The 16,960-nt window shown below is 37.4% G+C and overlaps 1 protein-coding gene and 1 pseudogene across 1 annotated transcript in view; both read left to right on the top strand.

Annotated features, from left to right (window-relative positions):
- Positions 1-16,960, top strand: part of HPSE2 (heparanase 2 (inactive)) — a 683,675-nt gene that overhangs the window by 126,090 nt on the left and 540,625 nt on the right. The gene's annotated exons all lie outside the window — the stretch shown is intronic.
- On the top strand, positions 1,075-1,931 carry LOC110589368 (annotated as a pseudogene).

The raw sequence follows: 16,960 nt of genomic DNA, 5'->3' as shown, positions 1-16,960 counted from the left end.
GACAAAATAAGTTCATCTCCATGTCAGCTTGATTAGAATCCTGGGTTAATGTTGAGAAAGGTCAGTCTCACTGACTTGAATGACCTTGATGGGGCTACCAAAGGAGTGATTGCTTTTAGGTTGGTCCTGGTTATTGTTCTGATGATAAGTTTTGTCTGGAGTTATTCCTACCGTATGGTGACAAGGCTTGAAAGCTTATTGACAACTTTTGGTCTTCAGAGCATTCAGGTGGGCTTTCTTTGGAGGTTGAACACTGTGGGGAGGTGAAGGGAAGAAGCAGATAACATGACACTCCATTCTTGTTCTTGTGTCTTTTCATACTGGATATGCCTTTCCTAATCTGTAGAATATTAAGTGAGTAAACTTTGGAACCTTTCGGATTCATGTAAGGTGTATGGGTCATTGAGTTTTATTTTACTTGGTACTTGATACCTTTTGAAATCTAGATGGAAAATTACATAATTCAGCAGGAACTAAAATTTTTTTTTATAGTGTCACTTGAAAAATTGAATAAAATTTATTTATCATAAAATGCAAAGATCCGAAGTGTACAATTTGATTGCTTTTGATAAAAGTATGCACCTATGTAACCATCACCTTAAACAGAATCTAGAACATTTCTATCATCCAGAAAGTTCCCTACTGTCCCTTTCCATTTCAGCTACATCTTAGAAGGCAACTACATTCTGATTTCATAGATTATTTTGCCTGTTCTTGAACTTCATAGATACTGTTTTGTGTCTAGATTTTTAAGCTTAGTGTAATGTTTCCAATACTCATCTTTGTTTTTAAAAAAATTTTATTTATTTATTTATTTATTTATTTATTTATTTATTTATTTAGAGAGAGAGAGTGTGAGCGTAGAGAGGGGTATAGAGGGACAGAGAATCTCAAGCAGACTCCACACTGAGTGTGGAGCCCAGCACAGGGCTCAATCCCATGACCCTGAGATCACAACCTGAGCCGAAACTTGACTGAGCCACCCAGGTGCCCCCCAAATAGTCATCTTTGTTGTGTGTATCAGTAGTTCATTTAAAAATTTTTTTGACTCTTCCCCATCTTCCAAGATGGCAGATGAAAGCTGAGAATCCAGATAGTAAGGGGAAAAAACCTAAAGCCAAGAAGGCTGATGGTGGAGGCAAGGTTAAGAAGGGTAATCTGAAGGCTGAAACACCAAAGAAGAAGCACCACTGCAGCTGAAACTCTGACCTAGTCAGAGGAATTGACAGATACTCCCAATCAGCTATGTATTACAAAAAGGCCATGTATGAGAGGAAGAATTCAGCAGCTAAATCCAGGGTTGAAAGGAAAAAGAAGAAGGTTCTTGATACTGTTACAAAACCAGTTGGTGGTGACAGAAATGGTGATATCTGAGTGGTTGAGCTTCACAAATTGCCTAGGTATTATCTTACTGAAGATGTGACTCAAAAGCTATTGAGCCACGGCAAAAACCTTTCCTTCAGCATGTGAGAAAACTGCGAGCTAGCATCATTCCTGGAACCATTTTGTCGTCATTGGGCACCATAGAAGCAAGAGGGTGGTTTTCCTGAGGCAACTGAGCAGTGGCTTGCTACTTGTGACTGGATCTCTGGCCCTCAGTCAAGTTCCTCTGCATAGAACACACCAGAAATTTGTTATTGCCAGTCCATCAAAATTTATATCAGTAGTGCAAAAATCCCAAATCATCTCACTTATGCTTACTTCAAGAAGAAGAAGCTGTATAAACTTTTGAGGTTTTTGACACAGAGAAGGGGAAATATGAGATTACAGAACAGTACAAGGTTGATCAGAAAGCTATGGACTCACAAATTCTGCCAAAAATCAAAGCTCTTCCTCAGCTTTAGAGCTACCTCTGCTCTGTGTTTTCTCTCAGAAATGGAGTTTATCCTCACAATTTGGTGTTCCAAGTTTCTTGCAAAGAACTTAATTAAGATAACTGATCCAGTTCAAAAAATAAATAATAAATAAATAAAATTTTGAAAATTCTGAGTTTTCCATTGTATGACTATCCCACAATCTGTTTATGCTTTCTCCTGTTAGGGAACTGCTAACTTTTTACTCAGTTTTATGAAACTCTACTCTGCTTTATAGAGCAGAAAGTTTTAATTACAGTAAGTCCAGTTTATCAAAATTTTCTTTTATGTTTAATGTTCTTGGTGTTATATCTAAGAAATCCTTGTCAACTCTTAAGCCCACAAAAATTTTCTTTCATCTTTTCTTCTAGACATTTTATAGTTTTGCTTTTACACTGAGGTCTGTGATCCATTTCACATTATTAATTGTGTTAGGAGGAAATTAATATTCATTTTTTCCATATGTTTATCCATTTATCCTAGCAGCATTTGGTGAAAACACTGTCTTTTCCCATTAGTTAATACAGTTGAGGATTTGGGCTATTTGTCTGTAAGTTTCTTTTTTTGTAATGTCCTTGTCAGATTTTGGTATCAGGATTGAGCTGGCTTATAAAATAAAGTGGGAACATTCTTTTTTATTTTCTGAAAGTGATTATGTAACATTAGTATTAAGTCTCCTTAAAGGTTGATAGAACTTTCCAGTGAACTCAGATGGGTGTGGAGTTTTATTTATGCAAAATTTTTATTATAGTTTCTTTGATACATATAGGGTCTATTCAGACTTTGTATTTCTTCATAAATTTTTGTCTTTTAAAAAAAAGAGTTGCCCATTTTATTTAAGTTGTTGGATTTATTGCCATAGAGTTGTTCATAATATTACATTATTATCCTTTTAATGTCTTTGGGATCTGTAGTGATTCTTCTCTCTTATTTCTGATACTGTTAATTTGTGATTTTCCTGTTTTTTTCTTAATTTTTATTGAGAGGTGTTTATTAATTTTATTAATCCTTTAAAAGAAAAAATGTTGGCTTTGTTAATTTTCTCTATTTGCTGATTTCTACTCTAATCTTTATTTTTCCTTTCTTATGACTTACTTTGGACTTAATTTGCTCTTTCTCTAGCTTCTTAAAGTGAAAAGTTAGATAATTGATATTAAATCTTGCTATTTTCTCTAATGTGTGAATTTAAAACTAAATTCCTCCTTTAAGCATTGTTTGTTCTGTGTTCCACGAATTTTGGTAAGTTACTATTTTTTAGTTTGAAGTATTTCCTAATTTCTCTTGTGATTTTTCCTTGACCATGGGCTATTTAGAAAAGATTTAATTTCCAGGTACTAGGAGATTTTCTAGATATCTCATTATTTTTGATTTGTAATTTAATTTAATTTCCACAGATCTGTGGAAAGTTCAGGATGTTTCTCAAGCTCGTCTAGCTTGTCAGGAATTAACTTTCAAACTCCATTTCTCTTCTGGATCTTATTAAAACTTGGTTTCATACTTTGTTAGGGTGCATCTAGAGTAGGTCTTATAGTAAAGCTTGGCCATTACTCCTATGGTGTAGCCTTCTGCTGTTTCAACTGAATGCCAGCTATGTTATCAAAGTATTAACAGGATCTCTCCACTCTGAAAGGGCCAGGAACTATGCTTTTTTTCTCTAGCAGTGCTTATTCTCTAATATCTCTATTTCCCTCTCAACTCTGTCTTAACTGCTATCTGGTAAACTCTCATAGTCTCACTCTGAACATGTATAGCCTTGTCCTCAGTTAAGGATTTTATACAGGACCTCCCACAGGGCTCCCACAGGGCTCCTTCTCTGCACAGCCACCTTTTCTCTGTTACCTTGCATTGTAGATTACAGCTACTTCAGCCAACCCAGACTCTGATTTCTGCCTCCTCGGATCAGTGGGATCACCTCAACCAGCTCAGGCTCTAGGTCTCTGCATTACAGTTAGAAAATTATATCCAGTTAGAGAGCTGGGTGATCCTGGGCTCACTCACCTCATGAGTTTTCTTTCTCTCAAGAGTTGTAGTACTGTGCTCTCTGTTGTTCTCTGCCTTAAAAAGTTGTCTCAAATGGTTTGTTCAGATTTATAGTTTATTTCAGGAGGGCTGATTTAGTACCAGTTACTTCAACATAGTTGGAAGTTGAATTCTAAGTCTGCCATTTTGCTATTTGCTTTCTATTTGTCCTGCCTCTTTTTCCCCCATCCTATTTTTCTCCTTTCCTGTTTACTTTTGGGTTAATACAATTTTTAATGTTTTAATTATTTTAATGACTTTTAGCTAAAACTTCTGTATTATTTTTAAGTAGTTGTACTAAAGATTACAGTATTGATCATTAAGTTATCATATTCTACTTAGAATTAATGTAGTACTGGGACACCTGGGTGGCTCAGTCATTTAAGTGTCTGCCTTTGACTCAGGTCATGATTCCAGGGTCCTGGGATCGAGTCCTGCATTGGGCTTCTTGCTCAGCGGGGACCCTGCTTCTCCCTCTGCCTGCTGCTCCCCCTGCTTGTGCTCCTGCTTGTTCTCTCCATCTCTGACAAATAAATAAATAAGACCTTTTAAAAAAAAGAATTAATGTAGCACTAATTGCAATAAAACTTGTATAACACTGTAATTCCACTTAGACCCCCATCCTTTGTGATAGTTTTATATATTTTATATCTATGTATATTATAATCCCCAAAATATTATATTTTTTTCATTAAATAATAATATGTTTTTTTATTGTGACAAAAACATACAAAATTTATCATCTTAATTATTTTTAAGTGTATAGTTCAGTAGTGTTAAGTATATACAGTCAGTTGTTTTTTTCAAGAAATGAAGATGCAAGATATCATGTTAAGATTATCCACATATTTACCATGTCCAGTCCCCCCCCTTTTTTGGGGGGGGGCAGAGGGAAAGGGAGAGAGAGAGAACGTTAAGCAGAGTCAACACCCATTGTGGAGTCTGACATGATGCTCCATCTCAGAACCCTGAGATCATGACCTGAGCCAAAATCAAGAGTCAGATGCTTAATTGACTGAGCCATCCATGTGCCCCTCCAGTCTCCTTTATTTTTCCTTGTCTGTGTGAAGTTCCATCTGATGTCATTTCTCTTCAGCCAAAGAACTTTCCAAGTTTGTGACTTTTTGGGGGGATGGCTCCAATCTTTTGTTAAGCCCATCTGTTGAATTTTTTATTTCAGATACTGCAGTTTTCATTTGTAGAGTTTTCATTTGGTTCTTTTGCATAGTTCCTATTTTTCTGCTTAGATGTTCCATCTTCTCATCCATTATGATCATCTTTTCCTTTAGACCTTGATTATATTTATAATAGCAGCTTTAAGGTACTTGTTTGCAAACAGTATGGAGGCTCCTCAAAAAATTAAAAATAGAATTACCATATGATCAAGTAATTCCACTACTGGGTATTTACCCAAAGAAGATGAAAATGCTAATTTGAAAAGATGTATGCACCCCTATATTTATTTTATTGCAGCATTATTTATAATAGCCAAGTTATGGAAGCTACCCAGGTGTCCATCAATAGATGAATGGATAAAGAAGACGTATCCATATATATATATTATATATACATATATATATATATATGTATATATAATATATATATAATGGAATATTACTCAGCCATAAAAAAGAATGAAATCTTGTCATTTGCAATAAAAGGGAGGGTATAATGCTAAATGAAGTAAGTCAGTCAGAGTAAGAAATACCATATGATTTCACTCATATGTGGAATTTAAGAAACAAACCAAACAAAGAAAAAGAGTGACAAGCAAAAAAATGGACTCTTGGAGTACCTGGGTGGGTCAGTTGTTTAAGCGTTTGCCTTCGGCTTAGGTCATGATTTCAGGGTCCTGGGATCGAGCCCCACATTGGGCTCCCTGCTCAGCAGGGAGTATGCTTCTTCTTCTCCCTCTGCCCCTTCCCCCCGCTCATGCTGTCTCTCTTTCAAATAAATAAATAAAATCTTTAAAAAAATTGGACTCTTAAATATAGAGAACAAACTGGTGGTTGCCAGAGGGGAGGTGGGTGGGGGAATAGGTGAAATAGGTGAAGGGGATTAAGAGTACACTTATCCTAATGCGCACTGAGTAATGTACAGAATTGTTGAATCACTATATTGTATACCTGAAACTAATATAACATTGTATGTGAATTATACTGGAATTAAAAAAATAAATAAAATTTTAAAAGTACTTATCTGCTAATTCCAACATCTGAATTATTTTGGGGTTTCTATAATTACTTTTTCTTTTGACTATGGGTCACATTTTTCTATTTCCACGTCTAGTATGTTTTTAATTGTATTTGGACATTATGTTTGATACTGTAGAGAATCTGGATTTTTTCCTCTTCCTCTGAAGAGTGCTTTTTTTTTTTTTTAAATTCAAGCAGACAGTTCAATATTTGGTTGGTCACCTTGAACTAATGTAGGCTTCATTTTACACTTTGATAGAGCAGATCTGTTTTCGTTTTTCTTTTAGTCTTAGGGTGAGACATAGTCTTTACTCCTTGGCATTACTCCTTTCTGCAGTTTTACTGGAGAGTCCAGATGTTTATCAAGCCTCTTTAACTTGGCATAATTCAAACTCAAAACACTCTCTCCCTGCATTGGGCAGCAGCTGAAATCTTTACTCAGCCTTTTTAGCTTTCCAGCTGTTGCCTTCCAACAGACATTTTGGAGTGTCACAGTTCTGTGGTCAGTTGATACTTAGATTTTGTACCTAGATTATAATTTTCATTTTAGAATTTATTCAGAGTTTTGAGAGCTCCCCTTCTGTGACTTTTTCCTCTCTTGGATTTCCTATCTCAAATTTCCAGACTCTTTGCCAGCCCTAAGTTTGTGCCCTGAGTGTTTCTGCACTATTCAGCACAGACTAGGCAATGCCCTAAATAGATTATTGGGTAAATTATTGTATGTGGCTCTTTTATTTTCTGTCTGTGGATTGAATCAGTGTTGCATGAATAATAAGAAGAATGTTTAATTAAAAAAAAAAGTTGTGGGCGCCTGGGTGGCTCAGATGATTAAGCGTCTGCCTTTGGCTCAGGTCATGATCCTGGAGTCCCGGGATCGAGTCCCGCATTGGGCTCCCTGCTCGGCGGGGGGTCTGCTTCTCCCTCTGACCCTCCTCCCTCTCCTGCTCTCTGTCTCTCATTCTCTCTCTCTCAAATAAATAAATAAAATCTTAAAAAAAAAAGTTGTGCCAATAGACACTTTGTCATGTTGGCAAGCCTACATGGCTCTTCTGTGACTTGCCTGGGAAATGATTGGCAGGGCTAGAATGGCACACTGTATTTCAGTAGTGCCAAATCAGGATCTTTTACTATAGATCACTGAGCAACCTCTATCACCATGTTGTTGTTGTTGTTGTTTTAACAGGATTCCCATGAAGAGTATGTACATTTACCCTTTATGTTTGGTTGTAGTAAATGGGGAATGATAATTTTCTTGATGAACTGTCCAGATATGTGGCTTTGTGAAACCTCATGTACTTGTGAAATAGAATTTATATGTCTTCTTTCTCACTTGTACTATTCATGGGAAAGGGTTTCTGGTATGTTAGCCCAACATATCCTGTTTCTTTTTTCTGATTATAGCATTTCTTTTACCATCCCACTTCTTTCTCCAAAGAAGATACCTAATATCCTTTATCCTTAAAAGATACCCTAATATCATTTATGTGGGATGTGCAATCTTCATATTTGTGCTCTTTTCCTGTCTTTCTGATCCACACCCCATCTTTCTCACCTCAGGGGTAGAAATGTGGTGCCAAATTACTGCAGTGATTAGTTCAAGTATAGGTCAGGATATGAATAAGACCAAATAAATTTTTCCTCAGGATATTTCTCTTCAGCTTAGACCATGAGCTTCTAAGGCAAGATCCATGTTTTGCTCACCATTGCACCCTCTGTACCAAGCACAGACCTGGAAAAATGTGAATGAATGTTGAATAGAATGAGTGGCCCTTGGCAGAATCATGCAATGATTGTGACTTTGGTTTTCCCACTGGATTCTTCTGTCTTAACCTGATACCATCCTCCATGAAGTACGAGTCAGAAGTTGGCAAAGCTATTCATGAAATGGAGCTCACCAATATATTGTTGGGGCATGATTGAGAGAGAAGAAAATCCCAGAGAAAGTATGTTTGAGACTAGACCCTCATTTCCCCAGAGCAATGTAATTTTTATCTTTGAAACAGGGGCATGCACATGTTTCCTTCAAGTCTTTGTCCCCCACTCTGCTCCCAGGACATCGAAGGACTCAGGAAGTTCTTTCACTAGAAATACCTATTTCAAGTATATCAGTTCTCTATCTTGAACTTTGGAGAAGTACCATTAACATCATCGGAATAACATTTGTGAATTAGGAGACCTGGAAGATGTAACAGACTGGTTAGGGGGAGAATGATTTAGGAAGTGGGAACAATGGCACCTGGTTAAGATGTATTTACTTTTACAGCCATCTCCATTTTCCTGTTCTTCTTTCTGCTATTCTCAGGTAATCTGTGATCTCAGAGTTATAGCTCTGATGGTAGGGATTTTTGGAGAAACACTATTATTATACTATGGGTTAAATAAGAATAGCCTTTTTGGAAAATCTGGAAATTTAATTACCATACATATTGTTTCATCATGGAATTGTTATTAAGTTCTGAACATTCAGCCTATATATGGATATTTATAAAACAACTGCTTGTAAGTTGGAGTGGTTCATTGTCAACAAATTTAGACTCAACAAATAGGTAAGTGCCCTAAGTAGCCACTATGTTAGGGACTTTCAGATATGTTATCTGGCGTAATCATAAAATCCTATGTGCATGTGGGGGGTTATTATTCATCTGTATTTTATAGAGAGGAATTTCATCAACGATTAGAATTAAAAATAAACGTGACTTCTGACTTCTGGTCTGGCATGTAAGAAGCTTGGACATCTCCACTCCATTGTAACAAAAAACAAAAAAAGCTGAAGAAATGGAAAAATCAGTTCTTCTTAGATTCATCAGAAAAGTGAGGTCACAAGGCAAACCATTGCCCTTATGCTTTATTCCCTATGGATCCACTAATCTGGAATACAATCAAGTCTAACTTAAAGAAATCTGACATCCAAAAAATGAGTAGCAATGTGAAAGCTGCTGTGTCAGAAGACACCTAAAGCAAACCTTTTAACAAGTACCAGAACACTAAATAACTTAATTATCTTATTCACCATCAAAATTTCAGTGATTCTAGGAAAATATAATTCAAGATCCATTAATATTCTTGTCCCTGAGTAAGACTTAGAGCTCTCTCTCTTAGACATGCCTTGCGAGCCTCCCAATGGAATAAAAAGCTCTCATCACCTTCTGTTTTCTATTCTACTTTAAATCCTACATCACAGATTTTTTTAAGGGTCAATTTGACATTCATTATCTCAAATCAGACTTTGCTAGTGCTCTTTATGAATCTTCAAAGCACAATTCTGGAAGAGAGGCTACTAATTCAAATTTGAAAAATTTGATCTCAGATGGTTGATCTCAGAAGTGTTTGGCAACAACTGCATTATTAGACTGAAATAATCATGAAGCTGAGAAACAGCTTATTTTATATATGGCTGGGTAGAAAGTGAAATAGTTTTACATATTCTAACATTGGTTGGTGTCCTGACCTTTCTAAATATTCAACTTGTAAAGACCTTTGAGAAGCCTACGACTTGCTCTCTCCGTCTCTTCAAGAATGATAGATTTTACTTGAATTTTTACAAATGGAGTCACAACTACCTATAATTCCAAAGGAGCAGTTGTCTTATCAGGTATAGAACATGAGAAAATAGTTTCTAGAGAGCTCTGGAAACTTTTAAGATCTTAAAATTTGTGGAGAAAATGAAATTTTATTTATTTGTTTTTAAATGAAGAATCTACATTATGATAGTGTAGATCTGTTTGGAAGCGGCTCTTCCCAATTTTCAGTTAGCATGCTGCTGCACGTGTTTGCTTAATTCCTCACAGAAACGTGTCATCAAATAGGAAATTATAAAATTACCATTTAAAAATAAATAGGCAGTTGGCATTTTCAGGAGAATCATTTCCATGAAATTCTAAATTTTATGAACTAATGCTAAGCATTTTCAAACCAGTTGTTTCAAGGATTTGAAGAAATTTTATTACTATTAATTCTTGACCAGATGACCAGTGATAGAAGGTTAAATAGTTTCAAAATTTTTGTTTTGGATCATCAGCGATTAAATACAATGGACTCTGTTCTGGAAAATGAGAAGTAGAGCTAGGATAAAGAGTTCTCAGAGTTTGTGTTCTGGAAAGCTCTCATCAGAAATGATAAGGAGAATATAGAATGCTATCAACAAGGATGTGGGCATATAACCTCCAAATGCCAACTGTAGGATTCTGCCTCATTCCTGACTATATGGATTACCAAGTTATTTCTGGTCAACTAGCCTTTTGAGAGTGAGTGAAGATATTTAAAGGAAGAGCCAAATATTCCAAGAACTAGAGTTCTCAGCCTCTTCCTTATAGTTGCTTCAAAATATGATGGTTGAGTAGAGGCCCTGGCCTGTGGACTCTTGGAATTATATGGAGATTGAGTCACACCTTTTACATTCCAGTGTATGGAATTAGAGCAGCATGTTAAATTAGAAGTTTCTACTAGGCGTCTATATACAATAGGTGTTACATACTAAAGCAGAGTACCAGACCAAGGTGCAGAAGGATATACCTAGAAACTGGCCACATAATCTCAAAGACTCCTCATCTATAAAGAGTGTATTAAATTATGTATTGTTAGATATTTGAGAAGGATTTTAAAAAAGATTTTTATTTATTTGAGAGAGAGGGGGCTGTGCAGAGGGAGAGAATCTCAGGCAGACTCCTGCTGAGTGCAGAGCCCGACACAGGGCTCAGTCTCATGACCCATGAGATCATGACCTGAGCTGAAATCATGAGTTGGATAGTTAACTGACTGAGCCACCCACGTGCCACTTGAGGAGGATTTTTAAAGGAATAGTGGGTCAGATGTGGGATCATACCTACAAGGGCAGTAGGGGGGGATGGCTTAGATCCAGTTCAGTAGTTCACAGACAGGCAAACAGGCATCAGCAAGATGGACCCTACTGTTTCCTTGGAGGCCAAGGAAGAAATAAATGATTGCCAGAATAGAGTGCAGTACTCCAAGTTGAGGGAAATGAATGTGACAGACTGCCAGCATTGGGTGTGTGTGTGGTGCTTTGAAATATCTGTGAAGGCACTCTCACCTTCAGAGAACATGAAGCCAAATTATAACAGTACTATTTAAATAAGAGTTTTATTGCTTTCCTTTTTCCTTACCCTTCTATGAACCTTTTAGCAGGAGGTAGATATAATTTTGAATGAAGTATAAAGGTTTGATAACCTGAGATTAGACATTTTGTGACCTTTGAGACTTATGGTTGAATTTTAAAGTGACTATAGAATACTTGTTACCCGAGAGTGAGAATTAAAAACCGTGGAACTGCCCAAGTGTCCATTCAGGGACATAGGAAATGCTTCCCCCACAAAATGTATTTTAAAGGGATGTTGGAGACAAAAGTAATTCTGCTATCTGATAATCGCCCATGAGTCTGCTTGTTCAGTGTGTAGGTTTTATAAAGGTTTTTTCAAAGTTTGGAAATTATGGCAATCAATTTAGAAGAGAAAAGCATGACTAGTTTAGAATCAGACTAGTCTCAAATCTTGGCTCTGCCATTTTTTAGTTATGTGACTTTGGGTAACTTACTTAACTTCTTTAGAATCAGTTTCCTTATCTGTAAAATAAGGATAATAGTAGTAAATACCGCAAAATGTTGTTAAGATTAGATGGGATAATGCAAGTAGAATGCACACCTTGGTGCCTAGCTCAAAATGTTAGCTATATAACAAATTTAGACTTTGAAGAGGTTAAATGATGGGAACTTGTACTAGATATGTCTCCTGAGGCAAGGGAAACAAAAGCAAAAATAAATTATTGTGACTTCATCAAAATAAAAAGCTCTACACGGTGAAAGAAACAAATCAAAAAAACTTAAAGGCAAACTACAGAATGGGAGAAGATATTTGCAAATGACATATCACTAAAACTCAACACCCTAGAGGGGAGGAGCAAGATGGCAGAGGAGTAGGGGACCTAAATTTCATCTGGTCCTAAGGAATTCAGCTAGATGGTTATCAAACCATTCAGAACACCTACAAACTCAAGAGGAGATCAAAGAAAAGAATAGCAGCAATTCTATGAACAGACAAGTGACCACTTTCTGGAAGGTAGGACATGCGGAGAAGTGAATCTGAGGCGATATTCGGGAAGATAGACCACGGGGGGAGGGAGCCTCCATCAGCTACTACTGGCAAGCGATAGAGCAGTGGAACACAAAATCGGAACTTTTAGGAGTCTGCTCTGCTGAGGGACGTCACTCCAGTGACTAAGCGGGGGGGCGGGGGGTGCGTGGAACACTCGCTAGGACAGTATGGTCTCAGGACCCTCAGGGTCACAGAAAGACTGGGGGTGCCTGAGTGCGGCAGAGCTCCCTGGTATCGGAACGGGGAAGCCGGCTTCAGAGATGGAGCCGAGGAGTGGGCTGTCAGCTCGGGGTTGCCATAAACCATGATCCGCGGCACAGTCAGGCCACTGCTCTTCCAGCAGGGACCCAACAAGTGGCAAATCCGGGGAGACTCCCCTTCTTCCCCTGAGAGGAGCGGCACGGGAGCCCGCTGCAGGAATCTACTGGGTTTGGAGACTCCAAACGGGGTCGTGTGCCAGAGATAGAAACACTCAGTCACAGGCCGGGTGAGCACAGAGTGTGGCTGGAGACCAGGGAGACAGGAGTGATTGACTGCTTTTCTCTGAGGGTGCACTGAGGAGTGGGGCCCCGAGCCCTCTGCTCCTCTGGGGCCAGAGATTGGGAGGCTGCCATTTTCATTCTCGTCTTCCAAAGCTGTAGGGAAAGCTTTCAGGGAACAAAAGCTACCGAGAGCAACCCCCCCACCCCGGGGCAGATTACTTAGCCTGGCCTCTGGCAAGGGTGGGGCAATTCCACCTTGGGCAAAGACATTTGAGAATCACTGCAACAGGCCCCTCCTCCAGAAGATCAGCAAGAACAGCCAGCCAAGACCAAGTTTACTGATCAGTGAGAATGGCAAAACCCCAGAGCTAGGGGAATATAGCACATAGAATTCATGGCTTTTTTCCCCCATGATTCTTTTTAAATTTTTCTTTATTTTTTTCTTTTTCTGTTTTTTTTTATTTGAATTTTTCTTCTTCCCTTTTTCTTTTCATTTTTTTTCTTCTTCCCTTTTTCAACTAACATCTTATCAATTCTTTTAAAGTTCTTTTAAAAATCTTTTTTAATTTTAATTTTTACAGTCATATTTTATCCCTTCATTGTATTTAACCTTATTTTTTGTATATATATGTTTTTCTTTCTTTAAAACTTTGGGATACAGTTTCTTCTGACAGACCAAAATATACCCTAAATCTAGTGTATGACATTGTCCTAGTCTCCTGCCTGATCACATTCTCTCTCTTTTTAAAATTTTTTTTTTAATTCTTTTTTCAACCAACTTCTTATCTTACCAATTCCTTTTGTAAAATCTTTTTTAATTTTTGTCTTTACAGTCATATTTCATCCCTTCATTGTATTTACCCTTATTTTTGTACATACATAAGTTTTTCATTCTTTAAAATTGTGGGAGGCAATTTCTTCTAACAGACCAAAATACACCCAAAATCTAGGGTGTGGCTCTGTTCTATTCACGTGCCTGATCATACTCCCCCCGCTTTTTTTTTAAATTTCCCTTTCTTCTCCCCCGGTTTTGGGTATCATCTGATTTGTTTAGTGTATATTTTTCTGGGGTTGTTGTTAACCTGTTAACATTTTGTTCTCTCATTCATCTGTTCTTCTTTGGACAAAATGACAAGACAGAAAAACTCACCTCAAAAAAAAAAGAACAAGAGGCAGTACCAACTGCCAGGGACCTAATCAATACAGACATTAGAAGATGTTGGAACTAGAGTTCAGAATGATGATTATAAAGATACTAGTTGGGCTTGAACAAAGCATAGAAGATACTAGAGAATCCCTTTCTGGAGAAATAAAAGAACTAAAATCTAACCAAGTTGAAATCAAAAGGGCTATTAATGAGGTGCAATAAAAAAATGGAGGCTCTAACTGCTAGGATAAATGAGGCAGAAGACAGAATTAGTGATATAGAAGACCAACTGATGGAAAATAAAGAAGCTGAGAAAAAGAGAGATAAACAACTACTGGATCACGAGGGGAGAATTTGAGAGAGAAGTGGTACCATAAAGTGAAACAACATTAGAATAATTGGGATCCCAGAAGAAGAAAGAGAGAGAGGGGCAGAAGGCATATTGGAGCAAATTATAGCAGAGAACTTCCCTAATTTGGGGAAGGAAACAGGCATCAAAATCCAGGAGGCACAGAGAACCACCCTCAAAATCAATAAAAATAGGTCAACACCCTGACATCTAATAGTAAAATTCACAACTCTCAGAGACAAAGAGAAAATCCTGAAAGCAGCTTGGGACAAGAGATCTGTAACCTACAATGGTAGAAACATTAGATTGGCAGCAGACCTATCCAGAGAGTCCTGGCAAGCCAGAAAGGACTGGCATGATATATTCAGAGCACTAAATGAGAAAAATATGCAGCCAAGAATACTATCCAGCTAGGCTGTCATTGAAAATAGAAGGAGAGATAAAAAGCTTCCAGGACAAACAAAAAAGAATTTGTGAACACCAAACCAGCCCTGCAAGAAATATTGAAAGGGAAAGAGCCTAAAAGTAACATAGACCAGAAAGGAACACAGACAATATACAGTAACAGTCACAATACAATGGCACTAAATTCCTATCTTTCAATAGTTACCCTGAATGTAAATGGGCTAAATGCCCCAATCAAAAGACACAGGCTATCAGATTGTATAAAAAAAAAACAAGACCCATTGATAATGCTGTCTGCAAGAGACTCATTTTAGATGCAAAGACACCTCCAGATTGAAAGTGAGGGGGTGGAAAACCATTTACCATGCTAATGGACATCAAAAGAAAGCTGGGGTGGCAATCCTTATATCAGACAAATTAGATTTTAAACCAAAGACTATAAGAGATGAGGAAGGACACTACATCATACTTAAAGGGTATATCCAACAAGAAGATCTAACGATTGTAAATATCTATGCCCCTAACATGGGAGCAGCCAATTATATAAGCCAATTAATAACAAAAGCAAAGAAACACATCAACAATAATACAATAATGGTAGGGGACTTTCACACCCCCCTCACTGAGATGGACAGATCATCTAAGCAAAAGATCAACAAGGAAATAAAGACTTTAAATGACACACTGGACCAGATGGACTTCACAGATAAATTCAGAACATTCCACCCCAAAGCAACAGAATGCACATTCTTCTCTAGTGCACATGGAACGTTCTCCGGAAGAGATCACATCCTGGGTCACAGATCAGGTCTCAACCGGTACAAAAAGATTGGGATCGTTCCCTGCATATTTTTGGACCACAATGCCTTGAAACTAGAACTCACAAGAGGAAAGTCGGAAAGAACTCAAATACTTGGAGGCTAAAGAGCATCCTACTAAAGAATGAATAGGTCAACCAGGAAATTAAAGAATTAAAAAAATTCATGGAAACAAATGAAAATGAAAACACAACTGTTCAAAATTTTTGGGATGCAGCAAAGGTGGTCCTAAGAGGAAAGTATGTAGCAATACAAGCCTTTCTCAAGAAACAAGAAATGTTTCAAATACATAACCTAACCCTACACCTAAAGTAGCTGGAGAAAGAACAGCAAATAAAGCCTAAACCCAGCAGGAGAAGAGAAATAATAAAGATCAGAGCAGAAATCAATGAAATAGAAACCAAAAGAACAGTAGAACAGATCAACGAAACTAGGAGCTGGTTCTTTGAAAGAATTAACAGGATTGATAAGCGCCTGGCCAGACTTATCAAAAAGAGAAGAGAAATGACCCAAATCAACAAAATCATGAATGAAAGAGGAGAGATCACAACCAACACCAAAGAAATACAAACAATTATAAGAACATATTATGAGCAACTCTATGCCAGCAAATTAGATAATCTGGAAGAAATGGATGCATTCCTAGAGATGTATAAACTACCAAAACTGAACCAAGAAGAAATAGAAAACCTGAACAGACCTATCACCACTAAGGAAATTGAAGCAGTCATCAAAAATCTCCCAAAAAACAAGAGTCCAGGGCCAGATGGCTTCCCAGGGGAATTCTACCAAACATTTCAAGAAGAATTAATACCTATTCTTCTGAAACTATTCCAAAAAATAGAAATGGAAGAAAACCTTCCAGACTCATTTTATGAGGCCAGCATTACCTTAATCCCAAAACCAAAGACCCCGTCAAAAAAGGAGAACTACAGACCAATATCCCTGATGAACATGGATGCAAAAATTCTCACCAAAATACTAGCCAATAGGATCCAACAGTACATTAAAAGGATTATTCACCATGACCAAGTGGGATTTATTTCTGAGTTGCAATGTTGGTTCAACATCTGCAAATCAATCAGTGTGATACAATTCATTAATAAAAGAAAGAACAAGAACCATATGATCCTCTCAATAGATGCAGAAAAAGCATTTGACAAAGTACAGCATCCTTTCTTGATTAAAACTCTTCAGCATATAGGGATAGAGGATACATACCTCAATATCATAAAAGCCATCTATGAAAAACCTACAGCAAATATCATTCTCAATGGCGAAAAACTAAGAGCTTTCCCCTAAGGTCAGGAACACGGCAGGGATGTCCACTATCACCACTGCTATTGAACATAGTACTAGAAATCCTAGCCTCAGCAGTCAGACAACAAAAAGAAATAAAAGGCATCTGAATCAGCAAAGAAGAAGTCAAACTCTCACTCTTTACAGATGATATGAGACTTTATGTGGAAAACCCAAAAGACTCCCCCCCCCCCCCCACCATCAAAACTGCTAGAACTCATACAGGAATAATAAAAAGGCAAGAAAAAAAAAAAAAAAACAAAAAAAAAATTTCATTTTTTAACACCAC

Source organism: Neomonachus schauinslandi, chromosome 6 (genome assembly GCF_002201575.2).
Source record: "Neomonachus schauinslandi chromosome 6, ASM220157v2, whole genome shotgun sequence".
Classification (NCBI taxonomy): domain Eukaryota; kingdom Metazoa; phylum Chordata; class Mammalia; order Carnivora; family Phocidae; genus Neomonachus; species Neomonachus schauinslandi.
The sequence above is the reverse complement of the archived record's forward strand: the minus strand, read 5'-3'. Positions and strand labels throughout refer to the sequence as shown.